General features: G+C 53.7%; 1 protein-coding gene across 2 annotated transcripts in view; it reads right to left on the reverse strand.

Moving 5' to 3' along the window:
* NPAS1 (neuronal PAS domain protein 1) overlaps nucleotides 1-2,576 on the reverse strand; it is a 99,711-nt gene extending 97,135 nt beyond the window's left edge. For both annotated transcript variants that reach the window (XM_037884659.2, XM_037884658.2), the window contains exon 1: nucleotides 2,321-2,576. The gene's annotated coding sequence lies outside the window, so the exon portion shown is untranslated. The remainder of the gene's footprint in view (nucleotides 1-2,320) is intronic.
* Between the last annotated feature and the right edge of the window lie 15,991 nt (nucleotides 2,577-18,567).

The raw sequence follows: 18,567 nt of genomic DNA on the forward strand, positions 1-18,567 counted from the left end.
CGAGTCTACACCGAGATGGGACGTCTCTTTCTAAATGCTCTGCTCGAGCTCCCCCCCGGATCTGGGCTGGAGGCAAGGATCGCCGGGCGAGATTCCCTGGCCTGTGCGATGCAGGAGGTCAGATCAGAACGGTCCCTTCCAGCACAGAACAGTCAGATCTCGACCCTTCCTTTCCAGAGGCAGGAAGAGCCAAAGCTGAGAAACCCAGCAACCCATGTGCTGTCCGGAAAGCAGACGAAGGCACCCCACAGTTATCCCACCACAGGTCCCTCTGAGGCTGGGGAGACTCCAGATTCCGGGAGCAAGCGCTGATGCTCTGCCAACCCCAGAGTGTCAAACTCTAGCAAAGCCCTGGAGAAGAGGGGAGATGATCCTGAACTGCCCCCCAGGGCATGAGTTCTGGGATCCACCTAGGAGAGCTCCCCTCACCCCCCATTCACCCTACATCTCTTCTCACCCCCTGCACTCCAATGGGACTACATCACAGCCTCACTCGCTCCCAGCCACGGGGGGCCGCCCTCCCTCCACAGCCCGACAGTCCCACTCCTTAGACAGACTGGGAGGGATCAGCGGCAGAGAACCCAGGAGTTCTGGCTCAGTCTCTCTCCACCATCTGCCCCAGACGGGCTAGGGAAGGAGGGTGCGAGTCCGGGGAATGGGATGGATGCCGTGGAGGATGAGGTTTGTGGCTATAATGGCTGAGCTCAGGCTGCTCTCTGGCCGGCTCTGCACTCCCGGTGAGGTAGAGGGGCCCGGAGCTCAGAGAGCAGGGCTGGGGCTCTGGGCTAAGACCCTCGCTGTCTCCGAGCCCCACCCCACACACACACACCCCAAGCACAATGCTCACTCACTAGACCCCTTGCTCTGGATCTTTGCTCCCACAATGGATCCAGCCTAGCACAGAGGGAGAATGGGGGATTCACATTCAAAGCCCAAAACAGTCCTGCTCCCCCTGCCCCCCCACATCCATTGCCAGGTGGGGAGGAGAAGATGCCAACCCAGCAGCCAATGGGGCAGAGCTGGGCTCTCCCCCAACATCTAGGGGGAGAAGTGGGTGGGTAGGGGAGGAAGTTTCCCAGATCAACAACTGCATATCAGTGCTGATTGGGGGAGGGGGGGCACTTTTTACACCCCACAGGATGTGCCTGAGCAGATTTCTTTGCAGGGGCTCTGTTGCCCCCTCCCTCCCAGGGCAGCTGGGGTGGAGGGTTTTATGGTATGAGAGTGCATGGGATGGAGACAGACGTGGGTGCACGGATGGGAGCAAAGGGAGGTTTAGATGCTAGGGCGAGGCCAGGTCCATTTCATGCAAATATCCTGACCCAGAGCCCCCTCCTGTGCAGCTAAAGTTAGGGGACCCACAGGTTAGGGCATCCCCCCACCCCATTGCTGTCAATTCCATGTTCTCTGGAACCAGGGAGGAGCAGCCCCTCACCAGCCCTTGACAGACCCCCCTGCACCTACACACATAGCCCCTCCATGGCCCCCATGCACCCCAACATAGGTGCATCCCTACCTGGCTCCCCCAGCAGATATGAACCCCATAGCACCCTCTGCCTACATATTCAGCCCCCAGATCCCCCCACTCATGCACTCCCTAGACCCCCTCATCCACACACCCACTGCCCCCCACACACAGCCCCCAGCCCTCTCTCTATGCAGACCCCCTCAACTCTCATACACCCAATACCCCATCATCCATGCGACACCCCACAACCCCAGCTATGCACCCCTGGCCCCCATTCAGCTCCCTACACCCCCTTTTATCCAGACCCCACTCATTCCCATACCCCCAGATAACAACATTCCAGCCATGCAACCCCCAGCCAAGCCCCTGCCCCCAACAGCGTCCTGCATCCCTTCTCTCCAGACCCTGAGTCCCGGGCACCCTCAGCCCCATGCCCACCACACCGAGCCCATGCACTCCTTCTATCCAGCCCCCCAACCCCATGCAACCTGCCCCACATACTCACCCCCTGCACCCCTTCTTTCAGCCCCCAACCCCATGCACCCCTTCTATCCAGCCCCCCAACCCCATGCAACCTGCCCCACATACTCACCCCCTGCACCCCTTCTATCCAGCCCCCCAACCCCATGCAACCTGCCCCACATACTCACCCCCTGCACCCCTTCTATCCAGCCCCCCAACCCCATGCAACCTGCCCCACATACTCAGCCCCCTGCACCCCTTCTATCCAGCCCCCCAACCCCATGCAACCTGCCCTACATACTCACCCCCCTGCACCCCTTCTCTCCAGCCCCCCACTCACTCACTCAGCGCCCCCCCCCCCCCCCGAGGGGCAGAAGGCGGGGGAGTTACCCGGCTGGCATGGCAGGATCCCAGGGCAAAGGGGCAGGTGCCCGGGCCGCTGTAGCTGCTGCTGCGGGCGGCTCCTTTCCTTCCCGCGGGGGGGTGACCATCCGCCGTGGCCTCGGGGCGCTGGGGGCAGCAGCCGGCAGGCGCCTCCATAGACCCCCCCCACCCCGCACGGCCGCCCGCCCCCGGCGCCGCGCTCCCTGGGGCTGCCCCGGCTGCACGGAGGGCGCCCGGCGGGTCCCGGCTCCTCTCCGGCGGGCTCCGCGCACCCCGCGCTCCCCAGCCCGGCCGCCCCGCCTTTCCGATGGTGATTAGCGGACATTGTGAGCGGCGGGGCGGGGGGCCGGGGGAGGGGATTCCGCGGGAGCCGCCGGCACACCCCACTGCATACTGATGCTGCCAGCGCCGGGCGGGCTGAGTGGCTGGGACTGGAGAGAGGGGTGCCCCCCCCCCAGAACGGCACCCCCCAAAAAAAAACCCACCCTGAGCAGCACCCCCAACAAGGGCTCACACTGGGACCCACCCCCCAGCACCGATGCAGAGGCAGGATCCCTCAACCCCGCAGCAGCACCCCCCAAAACACCCCCAGCCACGATGGGACTCCCCCTTCCCAGCAAGAGTCCACACCGAGGGTCCCCCGCCCAGAGCAGCACCCCTCAAAGACCCATGAGCCACGCTCCCCCCAGCCCTGATCGCCACCCCCAGCAAGCTCCCCCACAGCAAAGATTCCCCTCCCAGAGCAGCCCCCCCCCCACCAGCCAGCAAAAGACCCCCAACCCCAAAAGCCACCCCCAGTAAGGACTCACACTAGGATACACCCCCATCCCACCCCAAGAAGCACCCCTCTGCCCAGAACAGCACCCCTCAACGATCCCTGAGCTGCACCCCCAGCCCCAAACTGCCACCCCCAGGAAGGACACACAACAGGGACCTCCTCCCGGGGAGCGGGACCCCCACCCATCATCCTCCCCAGCAAGGACTCACACTGGGACCTTTCCCCAGAGCAGCACCCCCTCTCAAGGATGTACACCAAGGATATCCCATCCCAACCCCAATCGCCACCCCCAGCAAGGACTCACACTGGGATCCTCCCGTCCTGAGCAGCACCCCCATCATCCCCATCCAGGATGCACACGGGCACCCCAGCACCACCTCTCACCAAAGACACCCCTGTCCCAGCACAGCAACCCCCACCCCCAGCAAAGATGCAGAGCAGGGACCTTCCCCAAAGAACCACCCTCAGACCACGCTGGGATCACCCCATCACCCTCAGCAGGGATACACCCCAGGGAATTCCCCACAGCACCACCCCCAGCTCACACTGGGCCCCCTCCCACAGCAACACACCCCAGCAGCGCCCTCCGTCACCCCCAGCAAGGATGCACCCCAAGGATCCAGAGCAGCACCCCTCAAAGACCCCTCCCAGAACATCACCCCCAGCAAGGATGCTCCCCAGGGGCACCCCCACCTTAGCAGCACCCCACTCTGCTCTCCCCACCTCCACTGCAACACTACTAACCCCCTCCCCGCCCCCCCCCCTCCAAAACACAAGACACCCACACCCTGCTGCAGCCAGAAGCCTCCGGTCCAATGCTCCCTCCCTTCCACTCCCAACCCTGCAGCAAGGCGGCCCATAGCACCACCACTAGCCTCACGCCCCAGCAAATTACACCCCCACCCCCACCCCAACATAGCCCAGTCTCCCAGCAAAGCTCTGGATAGCCACAACCAGCTCTCGTCCCTCTCCACCTGCAGCAGAATCTGGCTGGAGGAGCCCTGGAGATGGGCGAAGGTGGGAAGGAGCGCATCTACCAGCTGGAGCTCAGGTACGAGGGCAGGGGCTCTGCACAGCAGCAAGGCATACTTGCAGAGGTGCGAATTGACCCATCAGACAGGAAATAAGGCAGGAATTTTTAACAAGGAGCGTAATTAAGCACTGGAACTATTCACCAGGGGTCGTGGTGGATTCTGCATCACTGTTTTTAAATCAAGAGGGGTTTGAGTTGGAAGTGCTACAGTTGTCCTGAAATAGCTCTTGAAAAATAGTTAAGAACAGCCAGACTGGGTGAGGGCAATGGTCCATCCAGCCCAGTGTCTTGTCTTCCGACAGTGGCCAATGCCAGGTGCCCCAGAGGGAATAAACAGAACAGGTCATCATCAAGCGATCCACCCCGTCGCCCATTCCCAGCTTCCGGCAAACAGAGGCTAGGGACACTTCAGAACATGGGTTTGCATCCCTGCCCATCCTGGAAGTCCAATGTGCATTACTTTGCATTTATCAACACTGAATTTCATCTCCCATTCTGCTGCCCAGTCACCCAGTTTTGTGAGGTCCCTTTGTAACTCTTTGCAGTCTACTTTTGACTTAATCTTGAGTAGTTTTGTATCTGCAAATTTTGCCATCTCACTGTTTACCTGGTTTTCCAGTTATATTATTCCAGAATAGCTAGTCTGATCAATCTTCCCATGTAAACAAGCTCTTAGATAAAGTCTGAGGTTTTCAAGAGCAACATGAATATTAAAATTACACAGGGTCATGGTGGGTTCTCCATCCCTAACCATTTTTAAATCAAGATGGAATGTTTTTCTAAAAGATCTGCTCCAGTTTGATGGCTTGTGTTATACAGGGGGTCAGACTATCACAGTGGTCCCTTCGGGCCTTGGAATCTATGAAAATCAGCTCCCAAATTATGAGCAGGCTGTATCTGAGAAACCCCTTGAGCAAATGACACCAAATTTGTCCCCGAGTCTACCCCTGCCCCTGTTGCAACATACCAGTTTTAATGATAACCTCAATATGCACCTAATTTTGGAGCATGTCGAAAATTAAGAATAGCTCACGCTGGGAATTCCTTGATCACAGAACCCCGTATTTGCCCCCTCAAGCTTCCCTCCAACCCCTGTTCTGTTTTACCAACATTCAAGGTAATCTCACGATGCACATGGGATTTTAGAGCACTTTAAAAATTAAAAGAAGCTCATATATGTGGGGTGGGGTATATATTGGGAACCATTTAATTAAATGATCCCCAATTTGCACCACTAATTTCTAGCTCAGCCCCTCTCATGACACATCAAGTTTCAAGACACTCTCCATATGCATGTGTATTTTAGCACCCTTTGATTATTAAAATTAGCTCTTTATTGGGGCGGAGGGCTATATCCGAGGATCCCCTGACCAAATGACCCCAAGTTGTATCACTTGCTACCCCTTACACACCAATCATGATAGCATGGCAGGATTTCCATTTTAACACAAGTGAAAGGTCTGAAAATATTCTGTCCTTCGGGTTAGACGCATCACTTTTAAATGCTCGTTGTAGTTTGTGCACTGCTTGATTTTTCTGAAATGGTGTGTGGAGGGAAATATCACTTGAGATTTGTTATGACTGTCATAGAATCATAGAATATCAGGGTTGGAAGGGACCTCAGGAGGTATCTAGTCCAACCCCCTGCTCAAAGCAGGACCAATCCCCAACTAAATCATCCCAGCCAGGGCTTTGTCAAGCCTGACCTTAAAAACCTCTAAGGAAAGAGATTCTACCACCTCCCTAGGTAACGCATTCCAGTGTTTCACCACCCTCCTCCTAGTGAAAAAGTTTTTCCTAATATTCAACCTAAACCTCCCCCACTGCAACTTGAGACCATTACTCCTTTTTCTGTCATCAGCCACCACTGAGAACAGTCTAGATCCACCCTCTTTGGAACCCCCTTTCAGGTGGTGGAAAGCAGCTATCAAATCCCCCCCCATTCTTCTCTTCCGCAGACTAAACAATCCCAGTTCCCTCAGCCTCTCCTCATAAGTCATGTGGTCCAGTCCCCAATCATTTTTGTTGCCCTCCGCTGGACGTTTTCCAATTTTTCCACATCCTTCTTGTAGTGTGGGGCCCAAAACTGGACACAGTAGTCCAGATGAGGCCTCACCAACGTTGAATAGAAGGGAACGATCACGTCCCTCGATCTGCTGGCAATGCCCCTACGTATACATCCCAAAATGCCATTGGCCTTCTTGGCAACAAGGGCACACTGTTGTCTGGAACTAACATTTCCTAGTGTTTGACATTGTCTTCAGACCCCCTTTTCCAAGGAACTCTCTCACTTTGAGGGGTGAAATTAATAAGTGTGAGCCCCTGGATTGTGCAGATTGGGCAGGTGAATGACGGTAGAAAGTTGAAATTTGTTTCCCATGTTTATTTTGTTCACTGATGAGTGTCACAGCTACTTGCTTTTCTTTGATCACATGCAGTCCCATTCTTAGGGGGTGAGCATCACGTGTAAGGGTAGGTAAGCACTGGAACAAATTACCTAGGGAGGTTGTGGAATCTCCATCACTGGAGGTTTTTAAGAACAGGTGAAACAAACACCTGTCAGGGATGGTTTAGATAATATTTAGTCCTGCCTCAGTGTATGGGACTGGACTAGATGACCTATTAAGGTCCCTTCCATTCCTACCTTTCTATGATTCTTCTCTCTCTCTGGCGCAATGACTGCTCCACTGTGGGTGAATACATTTCGGCCAGAGGCAAAGAGAGAGAATGAATGAATGACTCTGTAGCCCTGGTGGGTCAGAGACCTAGGGTCCAGTCCCCCTGCTCCCATCACTCTTTCATTAGATATCCACAGTAGGATAGCTTCAACAGGAGAGACTGAGGAGCCCTACACTCAGATCAGAATCTCTCAGAGCTCAGTGATTCAAGAACTTTCCTGAGAGGTGGGACATAGGCTTTTACTTTTCCCCAGGGATGGGTCTTAAGTCAGAGCATCTAGAATAATTGTTGCTCTTGCTGGAGATGCACCAAAAGGACTGAATGCTCTCATGATACTTGACTTTTTTTTTTTTTTTTTTAAGACCTGAGCTCCTGGAGTCATGTGATTAGCTGAAAATCTCAGATCTCTCTCTTTTTTTAAATAGCAAGTTACAGAGGAACATTGGAAAACGTGACCCCTAATGGCTTCGACATCAGAAGGGGAATAAAGAGACCCCATCATGGATTTTCTTTTAAGATTTCACAATTTTTAAGCCACTCATGAGTTTTTGGGACCTGATTCAGACTTAGAGCTGGGCCAAGGTGTTCCAGTGGAACAGTTTTCCATCCAAAATGCTGATTCAATGAAACCAAAATGTTTTGTGGGAATGTATTGATTTCACCAAAATCTGATGAAAAATTATCAAACGCTTGGTTATCACTTCAACTTTTATATTACATAATCTAAACAAGGCAAAATACAGCACTTCCACTGTTTCCGTGAACTGACAAACCAAACAAGATGTCAGTTCAGGTCTCTCAAAATAAAACGTTTGGATCATTTCAACAAGTTCTGTTTCGATTTCAACCTTTTCTTTTGTAACCCTTCGTAGTTTGATTTCAAAACAAAAATCCATTTTGAGCCGAAAATGTTGAAAGTGACAAAACTTTTTACAAACATTTGCCACCATTTTTTCAAGGTGGGAAATTGGTCAGAACAGACCCTTTCCCTCAAATAGTTTGTATTTTGACTGTTGACCAATAAATGCTGTAGGGGCAAGGCTGCGGAAGATTGGCGAGGAGCTAAGTGGTGGACTGAGTACGTAACTGGAGGTAAGCGGCGGATGCAGGCAGTTTCAATGAACTTTGTCCGACAGACCCTGCCAAAAGACAGTGTAGCCTAGCTCAGCATATTTTTGCCTGTAAACGCGTCAGTTTATGTAATAAGCATAAATTGTACATTTAAGAATGTAGCCAGCTGTTGACCCCATGTAACCCCGCGATAAGCGCGGAGAATATAGCACCGCAGAGGACTCCCCCCCGGCGGAGTCCTGCCTGGTCAGCTGTCCCGAACGGCCAGAGTCCCCTGCAGCCCCTCCACGCGTCCTAGGGGCTCCCCGCGCAGATTGGAGCGCAAGTTCTTCCTTCCTTCAGTAAAGCATAGTTTACTATTCTTAGGCCTGAGTGTCCTCCTCTCGCTGGTGTCTCCCCCCCAGCCCTTGCGGGCACAATTGGCGTCACGAACAGGATACTAGCGGAGGGATGCCTCTTTGGGGAAGGAAGAATAAGGGGGAAAGAGAGAGCCGCACCCGCGGGTGGCCCTCCACGGGACGGTGGACACCGGTGACTCGCAAGCTGGCGGGGTTGCTTGCCCCCGCCGCATGGCTGGAGCTAGAGCAGGAGCCGGGAGTTACCCCAGTTAGGCTGGAGGAACTGATATCCAAGCTCCGGCTGGACAAAGTAGGACCCGCGGAGCGAAAAGCGGCGGGGGACCCGGGATGGGTCTCCCTGACCGCGTGGTGGACAAGGCACTGCTGGTTCAGCACCAGAGGATAGGAAGATTAGAGGCTGATTTGCAGCAAGCAAACGAGGCCCGCTCACTAACCCAAGAAGTCATCACTGGTACAGCTGAACGGGCCGATTGGTTACAGCACCGCTGCGCAGTTATGGCGGCTCGCATTGCGAACCGCCAGCGGCGAAAGGGAGGATAGCAAGACGTGTGTCCCCTTGCCGTAACGCGCACTGGTACGCAAAAGCGACTGGGATCCAGAGACCTGGGATGGGGACATTTGGGAGACGAGCGAGGACTAGTCCCCGGGGAGGGGGACGGCGGGAAGGCGGGACTGTACCCACAACTGCGGCCCGTTGTTGAGACACGATACGAGGGACCGCACGGGGAGAACGATCAAATGGTAGGAAGGGATTTTATCCGGGAATATAAATCCTCCGAGATACAGGATTTTGTGCAGCATTTCAAGCAGCGTCCCAAGAAGTCGCTGCTGGCCTGGCTGCTATGGCTGTGGGACAATGGAGCGGATGTGATTACCCTTACCCGCGCTGAGCTAGGCAGGATGGGCTCGCTCACCACAGACCCCCTCCTTCGTAGGAGTCTCAAGATAGGGGCCAACTCGGAGGCGAATTATCCGTATCCCTCCCTCATAGCATGGTTGACCATGGCTGTCAAAACCATCTGGAGTTCGCCCGCAGACATGGATGATGGGTTGGAACAGTGGGCCTCCATCCCAGAGGGGGTTAGCCAGCTCCGGCAGCTGGGCATGCTCACCGGCATCTTTGCTGAGCATTTCGAAGGGCCTGATGTCGTGGAGCTGACCCATACCATCCACACCCGACTTCTGCGGAAACCCCCCCCCCCCCCACACACACACACCTCAAGGCGATGATCCCGCCGATGGTTGGGGGGGGCCGTAGGGGGATGCGGTGCAGCTCATGATGCAATTAACGGAAATTGACAGTATGACGAAAACCACAAAGCCAGGGCAGGTGAATGTGAAGCAAAAGGAGAGGGTTAGCCGCAATATTATGTTTAAAGACCTACTGAGAGCAGGGATTCCCCTGGGGGAAGTGGATGGGAAAACCAATGCTGAGCTGTTAAAACGCTGGTTACAGCTTAAGCCGGAACAGCATACCAAGGAGAGGGTAGGGGCCCCGAAAACAAGGTAGATGGCACCCCCCAGCGGCCCCAACCGTCTACCCCACCAGCAGACTATGTCGAATGGAAGCTGCCCGCCCAGCATTGACGGGGTGGTGGGTCCCCCTCGCCCCCCACCCTGGAGGTAAGGTGCTATGTAGTGGGGGACCACCGCCCTTATGTCCCAGTAGAGATCTACTGGCCTAATGGGGGGCGACAACGAGTAATGGCCCTTGTGGTCACAGGAGCAGAGGTGACTATATTGCATAGCACCCCGCCCTGTCGGGGCCGGCCGGTAACGGTGAGCGGCCTCGCAGGGGCGGATGTTCAGGCCGCACCGATGCAGTTACGGCTGGCCATCGGGAAGGCCCCCCCCCCATTACGAGTCACCATTTTAATCGCCCCCATTCGTGAATATATATTGGGTATAGACCTCCTCCGAGGGCAGACCATAGATACCCAGTGGGGATCCTTTTCCTTTCGGCACCCACTGTATGTCCGAGCGGTTGTAACCATGCTGCGGGGGCATCCGCGGTGGGACCCCGTGGTGCTTCCAACCCCCACCACGGTGGTCAACACCAAACAGTATCGGATACCTGGTGGGCATGAGGAAATAACCGCTACCGTTAAAGGTCTGCTCCAGATGGACGTCGTTCGCCCCGCCATGAGCGCATTCAACAGCCCAATCTAGCCAGTCCATAAAAAGGACGGAAGCTGGCGCATGACAGCAGACTACCACAACCTGAATAGGGTCACCCCAATCCTGACAGCGGCAGTTCCCGACATGGTCTCCATCATGGAGCGCCTCGCAACGCTGGTAGGGCAGTGGCATGTCGTGGTGGACTTGGCAAATGCCTTCTTCTCCCTTGCTATTGCCCCACAGAGCCAGGGTCAATTTGCCTTTACGTGGGAGGATCGGCCGTACACGTTCACTGTGATGCCACAGGGCTCCAAGCGTAGCCTTACCATCTGCCACCAGTTGGTTAGTCGAGACCTGGAGCAGGTGACTCTTCTGGAGGGAGCGGTACTAGAGCACTATCTTGATGATGTCCTGCTGAGCGGGCCCCATGAGGCGGCACTCTCCGAGGCCAAGAACAATGTGTTGCAGGTTCTGGCAGCCAGCGGACGGGCTGTCAACCCTAGTAAAATCCAGGGGCCCAGCCAGGAGGTGACCTTCTTGGGAATACTTTGGTCGGGGCCTCAACGCAAGATCCCACAAAAAGCCATCGAAACAATTACCCACTTCCCAGAGCCCACTAGCGTAAGCCAAGCCCAAACTTTCCTGGGCCTCCTTGGGTACTGGCGCACATTTATTCCCCATCTAGGGTACATCTTGCAGCCCATACAAGCAGTAGTCCGGAAGAAAGCCACGTTTAGTTGGGGGGCCAAGCAGCATGCCGCATTCCAGCAGGCTAAAGAGACGCTCAGCCAGCCTGCAGTGCTGAGCCCAGACAGACGAGGCACCCCCTTCGAACGCGAGGTACCGGTGGTTGACCATGTGGCCTCGTGGGGGCTGTGGCCGCAAGCTGTGTCTCGAAAGCAGCCCGTAGGGTATCGGTCGCCATCCCTGTGAGGCGAGGCTGAGCGTTATACGCCCCTTGAATAGCAGCTGCTTGCAGTAGTGTGGGCCCTGCAGCAAACCGAGCCTGTAAAGGTGCGTACCCCGCTTCCGATTATGGGTTGGGTCCGGGACGAAAGCCCGCTCACATGGACTGGGGTAGCCCAGACTCAGACCCTATGGAAGCGGAAACACTCCCTGCAGCTGCGTACGCAAATGACCCAGGCAAGCATCACCGATGCGCACGCGCGGCTTTTGAGTGCTGTCACCTTCCAGGAACTGCCCTCCGGGGGCCAGCACACTTATGCCCCCCCGGTCGAAGTGCCTCAACCCCCCTGTATGGAGGCCCCTCCCTATGCTTCCTTAACCGAACAACAACGAGAGGTCTCATGGTTTACTGATGGATCGGCCTCGTACAGGGGGGCAGAACGGTGGTGGCGAGGGGCCGCATATAATCCCTGCCTTGAGGAAATACTGTTCAAAACTGGTCCTGGCCTGTCTAGCCAGTGGGCTGAGCTACGGGCAGCCTTCATGACCATCTCAGAGAACCCAGGGCCCCTTTATCTGTATACGGATAGCTGAGCAGCCTACAAAGGCATGACGCAGTGGATGACCGTCTGGCATGCGGCTGGCTGGAAGGTGCATGACAAACCCCTTTGGGGTTACGACATGTGGCCTGCCTTTTGGGATGCCTGTAGCCAGAGGCCCGCTGCTGTTCGTCATGTAGACGCCCACCTGACAAGGGAATCAGAGGAGGCCCGGTTTGAGAGAGAGGTAGATGACATAGTCACAGTATATGTAGTAGCTGCCCCCGGCCTGGCCGAATGGATACATCAAAAGAGTGGTCATCTAGGAGGGGAAAAAGCAATGCAATGGGCCACCGATCGTGGCTCGCAGACCATGATCGGAGCGCAGCGGGATGCCCGTCCGCACTGCCCACAGTGCACCAGGCTATAAAAGCAGAAAAGGGGTACCTGAAGCGAGGTCAGAAACCTGGGGAAGTATGGCAGGTGGACTACATTGGCCCGCTGCCTGAAAGTCAGCGACATAAATACGCGCTAACTGCAGTAGACACACATTCAGGTCTGCTCTTTGCATACCCGTGTGCAAGCGCCACACGGGAGCAGACTATAAAGGGGTTGGAAGAACTCACCCACTACTACGGATCCCCCCTCGCGGTGCAAAGTGACCAGGGAACCAATTTTACGGGAATGGAAGTAAGAGAATGGGCTAGGGGACGGCGGATTGCGTGGGTGTTCCACATGGCATACCATCAGCAGGGCGCCGGGCTCATCGAACGCATGAACGGCTTGCTTAAAGACCAGTTACGCAAACTATCTCCCACTGAGTCCCTGGCCGGGTGGAGCCGTAATCTCCGCCAGGCCATGGCTGCGCTCAGTGACCGCCCTCTGTACGGCTCCACCCCGTACGATAGATTCAAGGGGGAGGTCATCGAGCGGCCTCCCCATTCGGGCCACCCCGGGAAGCGCTGGTCTCAATCTGCGGGTCCCTCAAGAGGGCCTCACTCTACAGCCCAATAGCCGGAACCTTGTAAGTACTGGCTTAGCCATAGGGCTCCCACAAGGCTATTATGGGGGCGCACTGCCCCACGCAGCAGTCTGGCCCTTAAGGACATAAATGTTGCAGCGGGAGTAATCAACGCTGACTATACCGGGGAGGTTAAGGTGCTGTTGGTTCACAATGGCCCGTAGGCAGTAACCCTCCCCCAAGGCGAACATATTGCACGGTTGATTTGCAAGCGCATTGGGTTGCCTGATGTCCAGGAGGAGGGAGGGTTCGGCTAGACTGGATGTGCAGTTTGGGTCCACGACCCCACCAAACATAACCCGCTCGAAGGGGAAATCCTAGCTGAGGGTCCCGGGGACACTCACCTCGTACTGCTAAAAGGGGAAGCCGCCGCAATTTATGTACGCTCTAAGCATCTTTCTTCCAGGCAACCATAACCGCTGCACTGCAGTTTGGGTGGGTCCGTGGAGCGTCCTGGTCGCGCCACCCGAAGGCTGACACCGGCGATGGCCCTACGGCGTGTTCTCTATGGAATAATCCTCTAACTGATTTTAGCTGCAATAGGTGCCCAAGCCACATAGTACCACAACTCGGCCGTCCAGTGGATGCAATCGGTGGCACCAGCAGGTAACAAGTCGCAAGTAACAAGTTGGTACTGCGCACATGCCCCCCAAGTGGCAAGCGCCAGCATTCCATGGGCCGCAGTGCCTGTGGAATGAATTCTGGGCCCTTACCGACACCACTTTTCTCACTAAGTATAAGGAAACGCCCCCTTACCGGCGCCAAGGGACACCGGTAGTGATACTGGGGGACGCGTATTGGTGTGTTCAGTGGCCTTCGGCGATGGATGCCGCTCGTCCCGCCGGAAAACTTCCCCTTTCCTCGTGCGCAGTGATAGCAGAATACCTGCCAGACACCGGGCAGTTTAACGTTACTGCTGGCCCACCGGAAATGCACGGTGAGTGAATGGCCGGAGAGGCGTGGGTCTCGAGCGACAATTGCTCCGGTTCCTCTGAAACCGATTTGACTTATACCAATGGCACCACCCTCAGCCATCGGTGCTGGGGTGAGTGGGGGCTACATACCCGTGGTTTTCTGTATTCCTACAATTGTGCCCCTCAGCACAATTAGGCGCGGGCAAACCCTGCGTGCACAGTACTGGTCTCAGTGTGACCAAAGCTCCGACAGTTGGTGTCGCAATGCCTCAGATAGCACATGGCTCCCCACAGCAGGATTGCCAGGGCTGTACTGGCTATGTGGCCGCTGGGCATATAAAACCCTACCGAACCAACGGTGCGGACAGTGCAGGGTGGGACAGCTCCTCCCCTATACGTATGGAATGCAAAGCATGCCTGCTCACGCAGGGCATAATTACATATCGGTGGCACGTCCGCGACGGAGCCCAAATCCCATTGCGCAGAGACCCACGGGCTTCCCTCAGTTTGTCCGCGCTTTCCTCCCCTGGCTGCGGTGGCCGAACCGGAGCGGGCTATTGTAAATATTTCAGTCACATTAGAGATTATAGAGAATACCGCCATAGATGCAATCCAAGCCCTGCAATTAGAAGTAGCTTCTTTGTCGCAAGTTGTATTACAGAATCGTATGGCGTTGGACTACTTATTAGCCGCTCAAGGCGGCATTTCTGCCTTGATTAATGGAAGTTGTTGATTTTACTCAAATCAGGATAAGCGCATCGAGACTGATGTTCATAATACGATGGACCACTTGATGTGGGCTCTGAGGCTTCTGTATGGGGTGACCCTTGGCGGTGGCTAACCTCCTGGCTTCCGGATCTCAGCGCTTGGGGGAGACGCATCGGGCTTCTGCTATTGATTGGACGACTGGGCTTTGTATGTGTGTTTGTCATTCTTCAATGCTGCGTGAATTGCTCCTCCGCCCTCCTGGCCCGACTGGCAATCCCCAAACCAGTGCGCACGCTCGAAGTCCACTGGTGGCAGTAACTAATACACCTCAGTCCGCCAAGGGGTGGAGTGTAGGGGCAAGATTGTGGAAGATTGGCGAGGAGCTAAGTGGTGGACTGAGTACGTAACTGGAGGTAAGCGGCGGATGCAGGCAGTTTCAACGAACTTTGTCCGACAGACCCTGCCAAAAGACAGTGTAGCCTAGCTCAGCATATTTTTGCCTGTAAACGAGTCAGTTTATGTAATAAGCATAAATCGTACATATAAGAATGTAGCCAGCTGTTGATCCCATGTAACCCCGAGATAAGTGCGGAGAATATAGCACCGCAGAGGACTCCCCCCTGTCGGAGTCCTGCCTGGTCAGCTGTCCCGAACGGCCAGAGTCCCCTGCAGCCCCGCCGCGTGTCCTAGGGGCTCCCCGTGCAGATTGGAGCGCAAGTTCTTCCTTCCTTTCTTCAATAAAGCATAGTTTACTATTCTTAGGCCCGAGTGTCCTCCTTTCGCTGGTATCTCCCCCCCCCAGCCCTTGCGGGCACAAATGCTATCATATTTATATATAGTCATATTAATAATATCTATTATCCTCACCATCTGTATATTAGCGTGCATTATGCACAAATAGCATTAAGCCCAATTATTATAGCAGTCAGAGCGCCTAAACTGACCTATATCTTTACTATAATCCTGTTCACTTATGCTAAGTATCCCAGAACACCTTGCATTTTACTGAAGCAAGCGTTGGGCTTATACAGATAGGAAAACCATCAGGATCAGGACATCGGAGTGTTTTACCAGAACAATAGAAGGCAGGGAGTTACTCTCACAGGCTAGTATTGGAATGTCCAACAGGAAAAGGACAAGATATAAGTGTTCTACCCTGTCACAAATCTAGGAGACATTCTTGTCAACTGCTGGAAATGGCCCACCTTGATTATCACAACAAAAGGTCCCCCCTCCCCCCCCCACCACTCTCCTGCTGGTAATAGCTCACCTTACGTGATCACTCATACAGTGTGTATGGTAACACCCATTGTTTCATGTTCTCTATGTATATAAATCTCCCCACTGAATTTTCCACTGAATGCATCCGATGAAGCGAGCTGTAGCTCACGAAAGCTTATGCTCAAATAAATGTGTTAGTCTCCAAGGTGCCACAAGTCCTCCTTTTCTTTTTGCAGATACAGACTAACACGGCTGCTACTCTGAAACCTATGAGATGCCTTCACACTGCTGGGTTCCTGGAACGCATGTGTTCAGAACAAAGAGAGAAGGGGCACAGCATGGTACCAGAAAATCAAGGTAAAAAGCAGATTGGAAAAATCTAGTTTCAGATGATGTACACTGTACCTTTTACTTCTACACAGGCAGGGTATAAGAAGATAGCTTCTAGAGGCGTAAATTTGGAGCACACCTTCTGCATAAGGTGAACATAACAAGGCTGCACGAGACAACAATACATATAAAATTATGATAATAGAATCCCAACCGCACACATAAAACGATGGGGTCTAAATTGGCTGTTACCAGGCACTCCAGAAAGATCTTGTGGATCATTGTAGATAGTTCTCTGAAAACATCCACTCAATGTGCAGCGGCCGTCAAAGAAGGGAACAAAATGTTGGGAATCATAAAGAAAGAGAGAGATAAGAAGACAGAAAATATCATGTTGCCTCTATATAAATCCATGGTACGCCCACATCTTGAATACTGCGTGCAGAGGTGGTCGCCCCATCTCCAAGGAGATATATTGGAATTGGAAAAGGTTCAGAAAAGGGCAAGAAAAATGATTAGGGGGATGGAACGGCTTCCGTATGAGGAGAGATTAATAAGGCTGGCGACTTTTCAGCTTGGAAAAGAGACGACTAAGGGGGGATATGACAGAGGTCTATAGAATCGTGACCGGTGTGGAGAAAGTAAATAAGGAAATGCATTTTACTCCTTCTAGTAACACAAGAACTAGGGGTCTCCACATGAAATTAATAGGCAGCAGGTTTAAAACAAATAAAAGGAAGTGTTTCTTCACACAACGCACAACCACTCTAACTCCCAGATCCTTCCTACATGGCGTACTTTGCATTTGTCCTTATTGAATTTCAGCCTCTTTATTTCAGACCATTTCTCCAGTTGATCATTTTGAATTCTAATCCAGCCCTCCAAAGCGCTCGCAACCCCTCCCAGCTTGGTATCGTCCGCAAACTTTATAAGTGTCCCTGGCCTCTGTTTGCCAGAAGCTGGGAATGGGCGACGGGATGGATCACTTGATGATTCCCTGGTCTGTTCATTCCCTCTGGGGCACCTGGCATTGGTCGCTGTCGGAAGACAGGACGCTGGGCTAGACGGACCTTTGGTCTGACCCAGTCTGGCCGCTCTTATGTTCTAACTTCTTGGAGACTGGTATCACCTAGAACCTTTTCCCTGTACTTCATTATTGGCTTCTAGCAATAAACCTGACTGACAGCAGTTGGTCGGTCTCCTGAGTCAATTTCATTACAGACCAAAGTGTGGTCAAGCAATTGACTATACAACTGATTAGCATGATGCATCAGCATTGTGGGGAGAGAAGGGAGGGGTAAAAAAAAAAAAACCGCTTTTGCTGAAACATTCCCAACCAGCTGTAGTTTCCCACACAAGAGTTTTCCAGGAATTTCCTCTCACGGGAAGTTGACTTTCCATTCAGTTTGGGGTGAAAGGTAATGTCGAGATGTCGGGGCACCAGAAATTCCGAGTTCTGACTAGCTTTGCTCAAGTTTTTTGAATGCTTGGGGCTAGCAGGCATGGGTTGCCCGCTGTAAATGGGAATCCCTGAGGAGGTCTGCAGTGCCACACTCCTGCGTCACCACGCATATGTCCTCATCCACCGTATCCCTGAAAGCCGGCAGGAGAGAAGGAGGAGAGACTGGGGGTGCCCCAAAGAGAGGTGCGGGAGGTTCTCCCTGGCACTGGGTGTGGCCCTGTATGACTAGTTCCAGGGCACTCAGGAGAAGGGGGTATCAGAGGCAGGGCTGATTGCTAGAGGCTGGGATCATGCTTCTCTCTTCGGTCATAGGAAAAATTGGGTTTGGCTCATCCACTGCTCTCTGAGGCTTGGCACAGGGAAAGCTGGGCAGGAGGAGGGTGGGGAGGGGTACGCGGAGCAGCCCTCACTGCCTTGTATCAGTCTCCATTTAACACTGTTACACCGCCACATCAAAGCACACCAGCCAGGCAACTTGGCAGCCCAGGCCAGCCAGGCGACTGGAAGGTCTTCTCCGAACGGGGCGTGGCCTGACATACTTCGACTGTCAGCTCCTTAGAGCAGGCAGCATCCTTTTGTTCTGTGTTTGTACAGCACCGAGTGCCATGGGGTCCTGGTCCATGAACGGGCGCCTAGGTGCTACCGTAATATGCCTAATAGCAACCAAAACGTACAGCGACTGGCACCACAGGGTCCTGGTCCATGACGGGGGCTCCTACACACTACTGTAATACACCTAAGAGAAATAAATGGGAGGAGAGGGTCCCCTCTGGAAAAGAACAACAACTAGAATGTTTGGAACATGAGATTCCCGCCTGCCCTCCAGTGTAAATTTCTAGTAACAAAATAATCCTCCAGACATTTTTCAAGTGACAAATTTAGATATTCTCCCTGGGAATTTTCTGAACAAAACAAATAGTTTCGTTTAGTTTCTAATCAACATTTGGAAACAAAATGGAAACATTTTATTTCACCATCCAAATGTCATTTCAGGGTTTTTTTTTTTTAAATCAAAACATTTCATTTTTAAAAAGATTTTGGCGTATTTCCCTCCACCTCCTTTTTTGGCCTTTGGGGGGGGGCAGGGAAAGGTAAGAGATATGGATCTGTTTTA

This window comes from Chelonia mydas, chromosome 23 (genome assembly GCF_015237465.2).
Source record: "Chelonia mydas isolate rCheMyd1 chromosome 23, rCheMyd1.pri.v2, whole genome shotgun sequence".
NCBI classification, from domain to species: Eukaryota; Metazoa; Chordata; order Testudines; family Cheloniidae; genus Chelonia; species Chelonia mydas.